Here is a 7,469-nt window from a genome sequence, read left to right as displayed (position 1 = left end):
TGTGGACTCCCCTCTGATCTCCAGTTGGACAGTCAGAATGTGTGTGTGTGTGCACGCGCCTTTCTGGAGATGCCCAGAGGTCACAGCCTCACAAGGACGGGGTGGATAGGGACCCCCGAGCATCTCAGGGGCTCTCATTTCCAGGGGGATCCCCATGGGGGGGGTAGAGGCTGGCCTAGGACTGGAGACCAGCCCTGCTCCTTGGACCCTGCACACCTGACTTGTCCTGGGCCAGTCCTTGCCTCTCCTCAGGGTCCCTCTGTCCCTGGGGGTCAGACGGGGAAGTGCATCAGTGTGGCCAGGGCCCAGGCTCACCCCTGGGGTAGGTGGAGGGGAGGTGCCCCGGGTACCCAGGCCTCCCTCCCCAGGGCCGGCTGGGTCGTGGGGTGGCCCGGTGTGCCCAGGGACCTGCACCCAGCACCTGTAGATGACCCAGACGGTCCGGTGACGTGCATGAATCCAACCGCTCCCCACCTGGCTGGTCCCCCATGTTCCCACCTCCGCCAGCTGCTCTGGGAACCGAACCTCTCCTCAGCCCCAGAACCACGCCCGCCCCTGCCAGGCAGGCCTCCGGGTGCGAGGCCAGGTGGGTTGGACATCTGGGGACATGATGGCCCGTGACTACACCCACCTCACCCAGCTGGCCTGGACCGCAGACTCCACCCCAGGGTCCAGGTGCTTGGACCCTGGGGCATGGCTGGGCCAGGGCTCCTGGAGGCAGCAGTGGAGGCCGACTCAGGGCAGGGAGAAGTCGGTCTGCCCCTTGCCCTTCTCCTTTCCTCCTTCTGCCTTGTCTTCCTGGCAGGGCGTTGGATGGACAGAGGTCCCGCCTGTGCCTGGCTGCAGCCCTGTGAGCAGTCAGAGGGTGGCAAGCTGCCCGGGGAGGCCGGGGGCCACCTCTAGGATGACCAAGTGTCAGGGGGCTACTGTAACTGGCCATCCCCCGGGCACTCAGTGATTTCAGCCCTTTGTATACATGAGCCGCGACCCCGGGACCGGGTCCCGGCCCCTTCTTCATCCCACGAGGCCCGCATCCTCCCCAGCCGAGGCCCCGTCGGTGGCCGGCTCTCCCTGCAGCCCCAAGAACTCCGCGGCTCCAGAGGCTCTACATCTTTCGCGGCTGGAGCCCGAGCAGCCATCAGGGGCCTGGATCCGGGCCCTGGAGCCCCTCAGGGAGGACAGGTGAGACCGGGCAGGAGCCAGGAGAGGGCCGAGTGGAGGCTCCTTGAGGTCATGGCCTCCTGCTCAGCCCAGACCCAGGTGTGTGCTGACCCCTAGGGCACCTGGACCCCAGCTGCCGGGCAGGCTCGGGGACAGAGCCCACAATGTGGCTCCTGGTAGCTCACAGGTGTCCCTGTGCCCTGTAGCTACACCTGTCCTACCAGCTGGACTCCCTCCTGCTCGGCCAGCAATACCTGTGGCCAAAAGGAACAGGCCACCGTCAAGGTCTGGGAAGAATGAGTGGCCAGGCAGAAGGGGAAGGCTCGCCCTCGGCTCGGGGGCTCCCTGCCGGGCTGGCGGGGGCTCCGGAGGTGGTTTTCCAGCTCTCTGCTGACCAGCCCTGTGCCCAGAAACACCTGCCTCCCTTCTCTGGGCCTCACTCTCCTGCTCTGCGAAATGGGTGATGCAGGGCGATCCCTCCCATGGCAGGAACAAGGCAGGTACCGGTGACGGATGGAGCACCCGTACAGGGCCCGGATCGCAGACCGCAGTGGGGAAGGGGAGAGGGGACGCCGGTGAGGCCCCGCCCCCAAAGCCATCCAGCCTTTCCATCCAGCCACCAGGGCCTGGCATGGCCTCAGGAGCGGTGGCCGACCAGACTCCTGACACAGGTCACTGTGGCCTCTTTCTCAGCAGTGGGGACCCGGGGGCGGGGACACCCAGGGTGCAGGGGTGCTCGGGGCAGCTCCTCCCCTGGAGGGAAAGAGAACAATGGAGACGTTCTCTGGGGTCCCCCCAGGCCAGGAGAAATGGGAGGAGCGCTCCCCCAGCCCAGAGAGCTCTTCCCCGTGACTATTTCCCTGGCGATGGTAGGGGGTCAGCGGGTTATACTGGTTGTGACTATGCACTTGAATGTGTGAGCCCCCGAATTCACCATATACACTGAGAGGCGGTTTCACTGAAAACTCGGCAGGAAGTTGCTTCGGCAACTTGTGAGTCTCAGTTTGGAGCCCTGTCCTTCCCAGAGACCTCAGGGCCTGGACTGTCCTCCCGGTCCCCGCCCCCCCAGAGAACCCAGGGCCCGGGCTATCCTCCCGGTCCTTCCCAGAAACATCGGGCTTCAGCTCAGCCTCAGCCGCCACACGCCCCGGTGCAGCCTTGGGCCCTCACGAGCTCTGTCTCTCAGGGTCCGCAAGCACAGCTCCTCACTGCCCCTGACCCCCCAGCCGGCGGGCGACACCGCATCGCCGGTGCCGGCCTGGAAGTGACGATCAGCAGCTTGGACGACAGCATCCGTCGAGCTGGCAGGGGGCACGTCCCTTGGTCCCCTCTCTGAGACCTCTCCGGGTACGGACCTCACTTGAACAACGCCTCTTACAGGAGACCATCTCTGGACCTGCCGGGGAATCCAGCCCCGGGAGGAGGCGACGACCTGCTCTGCTCCACAGAGGAGGAGACTGAGGCAACATCATCCTCCCAGGCCGGTGCCTGGGAATCCATGCTTGCCTGGGGGCAAATACCAAGCCCGCGAGCTCCCTCCACATCTAGGATGCCGTGGCTCTGACGACACTGCCTGGTCACGTCCCCTGCGCCTGGCAAGCTGCGGTGACCCCCGACTCCTTACCCGACATCCGGAGCCCCGAGTGAACTGGGCCAGATGCCCTCCCCGGGGTGTTCCCCTCCCCCCTCCCTAGTGTTTTCCTCCCCCAGGGAGCCCACCATCCCTGCCCCTCGAGCCCCCTGCTCCCACCGCCCCGCTCCATGGCTCCCGTCCAGAACACCCTCACCTCTAAGGCTGGCTTCAGAGGTCACCTCCTCGGGGTCCTGCCAAAGCCCAGGCTTCGGGTCAGAGCGACCCGGGCTCACACCCACAGCGGGGCCACGTCAGAGTCCTGTGACACACAAGCTGTATGCCAGCTTCTGGGACCTCGGTGCTCTTTTTGCAGATGGGGTCGGCGGCTCCCACCTCCGCTGGGTGTGTGGGGGATGAAAGCAGGGAGGAGAAGGTGTCCGAAGTGGGGGAGCTTGTGGGGGGAGGGGGCTCTCGGGAAGGCAGGGGGCGGGGATGGGAAGGAGGGAAAGGCGGCCTGACCTCCCCCCTTAGACTGGTGTCCCCCTCCCCCTCCTCCTGGCTCAGCCACGCGCCCGCATGAACAGTGGAGTGGAGTGTGGGGGCCAGGTCAGCAGGGTGGGGGTGTGTCTCGTTTCCCTCTTGCCCCCGTGTCTCCATACCCGCTGCGTCCAGCCGCCCTGCCTGGGTGGAGTGGCCGTGGGCCCAGGCCTAAGAGGATATGAGGGTCACTGAGCGGGCGTCGGAGATCGGATACGTGCGACCCCAGGTGTCGTGGGCTCCTGCCGCGAGGTGGTCCCGTGCGCGCAGTCCCGTGGTCCCGGTGCACCTGCCCAGGCTCCACCTGCCTCGACCTTTGGTGGGAGCGCCTCCCCGCCCCTGAGGCTCCGGCGCCACATCCTGCCCAAAGGTGGGAGCCAGGGGCCACTCTAGCCGGACTGGTGAAGCCCCTCCTCCAAGCGCTCATGGAACAGTCAGGAAACTGAGGCAGGAGAGGCAGGCACTGGCCGGGGACCCAGCAGGTGAGCAGAGCCTAGAGGGGCTGGGGGAGGTTTCGGGTCCTAGGCCAGGGCTTCACTTTCCCAGGGGGTTTTCGAGGGAATGAGAGCCTCTAAGATCCTGGAGGACCACTGAACCCATCCCGTGTGGGGTCCTTTCCTCTGGGCATCCCCGAGTGGGCACAGGTCCACGCAGTTGCATGGAAACACGGTCCCCCGCCCCCCAGTAACTAACCACCCGCGTGGGGGTCAAAGGATGAGTGGACCCTGGAGGTGACAGGGGTCGGGGGAGACAAGAGGTGTGGGGCGGGGACCTTGTCTCCAGGAACATGCCCATGAGGGGAGCCACGCCAGGCCGATGGCCAGGGGATCCCCAAGATGCCCCCGTGTGTATCACAGGCACCCCCATTCTAGAGAAGCACCCCACTCAGCTCCCGTGGTTGGAGACCTTCGAATGCGCGACGTGTTCTCATGCTGTGTCCTGATACCTCGAGGCTGTGGTCTCAGGAAAGCCCACAGGGAGAGCCTTTCCCCACTTGCAGATGGTGGGTCAGGTCTCACCCCCGAAGCCTGTGCTCATGTGCCCGGAGGGACGCAAAGGTGACACCGGGAGGCCCAGGACTGGCCGGTCTAGCCTGACACGGCCCTGATCCGACTGGTGAGTCGCACGAGCCTCCCTGTGTCTGTGAGTGTGTGTGAGGCCGTGTGTGTTTGTAAGAATGGGACGTGGGGGGGAAGCCACCAGAGCAGGAGCAGGCCGATGGGAGGGTCATGTCCACACCCCAGGTCAAGGGTGACAGGGAGGGACAGGGCGAGTTGTGTAGAGCTACAGGACACAGGGACACATTCTGGTGTCCGTCCCCGAGCCCGGCCGGAAGCTGGGGTCCAGGTGCCCTAGGGGTCGGCACACACCTGGGTCTGTGCTGAGCAGGAGGCCATGACCTCAAGGAGACTCCACTCGGCCCTCTCCTGTGTTCCATGCCAGGCGCACCCCTTCCTCATCCTTCCACGGCCACGTGTGCCCACGAGCCTCTTGGGATAGCAGGCACGAGACGTGTCTACAGGTGGCTCCCTGATGGCGCCCCTACAAGTAGATGCCACAAGGACCTCACTGTGCAGACGAGGAGACCGGGGGGCCCCGGGAGGCACGGGGTCTGTGCAGGGTCCCAGCACTGGTCAGGAGGAAATCCCAGGTCTCAACCCAGCTCTGTGGCCCCAAAGCCGTGGCACCGGCCGCTCCAGGCCTCGCGGGGACGTGTCTGGGCTGTGTTGGTGCCACTGTAGGGACAGGGCATGGGGTGGAGGGGAGCCCTTTGCAGCCTGGGAGGGGCTCTTGTAGGAGCAGGAAGCCAGGTAAGGGGACCCCAGGAAGTGACCTCACCTCCCTGGTCACAGAGCCCGATTGAACTCAGAACCCGGCTCACCAGGCACCCACGTTCTGGAGACAGCGCCCGACTGGGCTCATTCGTTGGGACACCTACGCCTGACGAACATGTTCTCCTGTTGTGTGCCCGTGTTCCGCGCCTGCCGGCTCAGGCGAGCCCGCGGCCGAGACGCTTCCCGACCCTGGAGACAGTGGGTCAGGTCGTGCACAGGACGCCTCAGGTCTCTAGCTCACAGGGACCCAAAGGTAACACAGGGAGACCCAGAGACATCCAGTCCACCCCGACACCGCTCTGATCTGACCTGTGCGGCCCCATGTCCCCCCGTGTGTGTGTGTGTGTGTGTGTGTGTGTGTGCGCGTGGAAGGAGGGGTCGTGTGTGGAGGGCCCACCTGAGCAGGTGCAGGCTGATGAAGGGGTCAGATGCCTGGTGGGCGGGTCAGGCTCACACTCGGTCAAGGCTGGTTGGGAGGGACAGGGTGTGCTGGGGTGGCCCTCTTGTCCCCGTTGTTCATCCCGAGCCCTGTAGGTGGATGTCACTGTGTCCCAGGTGCAGGTCTATGCACACTCAGGTCTGTGTCCAATCTGGGAGCCACAGGTGGAGAGGGTGGAAGGACACTAAGGATGACTGGGCGGGGCTGTGATGTCTCCGGGCCATCCTCGGGTCACTGTCTTTACAGAAATCAACTGATGAAATCGGGAAACGTCTGGCCGAATCCCGATACACCTGCCCTACAGAGTTGTGCGTGTGCCCCGTCGCCCAGGAGGGCCACCCTGGACCCAGGGAGAGAGTGGCTGCAGGGAGGTCTTGGGAGGCAGAGCCTGGAGTTGACCTGGGAAGGCCTCCTTCACCTCCCCGGCCCCTCCACAGGGTCCTGGTTCACGGGTCCTGGGATCAGGACCCGGAGCCCCCGGAGCCAGAGCCCGAGGGTGAGAAGGCTGGGGTGGGAGATGTGTGTTCACGGGGTCCGGGCGGTGCTGGGCCACCCAGGGAGGAGCCCCCGGGGGCTCGTGTGGGGCCAGGAGCAGAGACTGAGAGCCTGGGCTGCGGACTGCGGGGGCAGATGTCCTGGTGTGGGTTCCTGGCCGCGGCTTCTCGGGGAGGCTCTGGGGTGAGTTGTGTGTCTGCAAAGGCCCTTGGAGAGGCCGTCGCTGGGTGGGTGGGGGGCGGGGGGAACTTCCCTCCTCTCACCCTGAGGCCTTGGAGCCGCTGCAACCATCACTCTGTTTCCTTCTCAAGAGTCCGGGGCAGGACCAGAAGCCGGGGCACCTCCAGAGCCCGACCCAAGGGCATCCGGGTCCTCGGCGTCTCTGCAGGCAGGGGTGGAGTCTGGGGCGACTCCTGCAGGGGCCGGAGAGCCAGCAGGTGACCTGGAACCTGTGCTGGGACAGCGGGCACCTGAACAGAGTCAGCTGGTTCCTGCTTCTGCTCCCGACACCGTTCCTGCCACCGCCCTTGTTCCCGTATGGATTCCGGCCACAAATCAAGGGCCCAAAGGCCTTCGAGGGGTGTTTATTGTATTTCTAATTGTTGCTCCAGTCCCAGTCGCCGACCCCGCCACCAGAATGACTCTTCCTCTTCTCCCTTATCCTTTGTCTCCACTACATTTTAGGTGGTACTTTATTTGTTCATGGTTTGTTTAAAATCCACATTAATCTTCAATAAAAATTTATTTATTTTATATTGTGCAATTCCTGAGCACGGGGTACGCTCACGACGCTGTGAACCACGCCACAGAATTTTGCTGCAGAATATCTCGGTCCCCAAGGGTCACCGTGTACCCGCAGCCCTCACTCCCCATTCGTGTCCCTTCCAGCCCCTGGGAACCCGAGTCTGTTTTCTCTCGGTGTTCCGTTACCTACTCTGGAGGTTTCCGTCAAGTGGAATCTCGCCAGAGATACCTTTGGGTCTGAACCAACTTTTCAGACGAGACAGATTCATTTTTGTACTTTGTGTTCGTTTGAAATAGACTTTTTCTCCTTTGATATTGAAATCACAATGGATTAAAGATTAGGTGGGTTAAAAGAGGCCCCTTCGGTTACAATGGGCACAGTCTCAGGGTGGAGACCCCTGTTTGTGCCGTGACACCACAGCCTGACACGAGACAGGACACGGCTGGTCCTCCCGTGGCCCAAACAGAAACCGGGAGATGCAGAAGGCCGGACGGTCACATCACGGAGCGGAGAGCATCCCTCATGACCCAGGGCCCGAACGGTTCACAGGCTTCTGCACCAAATAATGCTCCAAAGCCAGTGCGTTCCCCGGGATGGAGGCCAGACCCGTCCCAGTCCATGGGGAGGCAACCCCCATGGGAGCAGGCGTCAGAGATGCGGAGGGTCCCTGGGAGGGACTCGGGC

The 7,469-nt window shown here is 63.9% G+C and overlaps 1 long non-coding RNA gene across 1 annotated transcript; it reads left to right on the top strand.

Annotated features, from left to right (window-relative positions):
• Positions 1–5,071: 5,071 nt before the first annotated feature.
• On the top strand, positions 5,072–6,793 carry LOC122205057. Its single transcript, XR_006195887.1, has 3 exons — positions 5,072–5,359; positions 5,792–6,041; positions 6,352–6,793. It is a non-coding gene; the product is annotated as an uncharacterized LOC122205057 (long non-coding RNA).
• The last annotated feature ends 676 nt before the right edge of the window (positions 6,794–7,469 follow it).

This window comes from Panthera leo, chromosome D4 (assembly GCF_018350215.1).
Source record: "Panthera leo isolate Ple1 chromosome D4, P.leo_Ple1_pat1.1, whole genome shotgun sequence".
Lineage (NCBI taxonomy): Eukaryota > Metazoa > Chordata > Mammalia > Carnivora > Felidae > Panthera > Panthera leo.
Note: the sequence above shows the minus strand (reverse complement) of the source record. Positions and strands in the feature narration are given on the sequence as shown.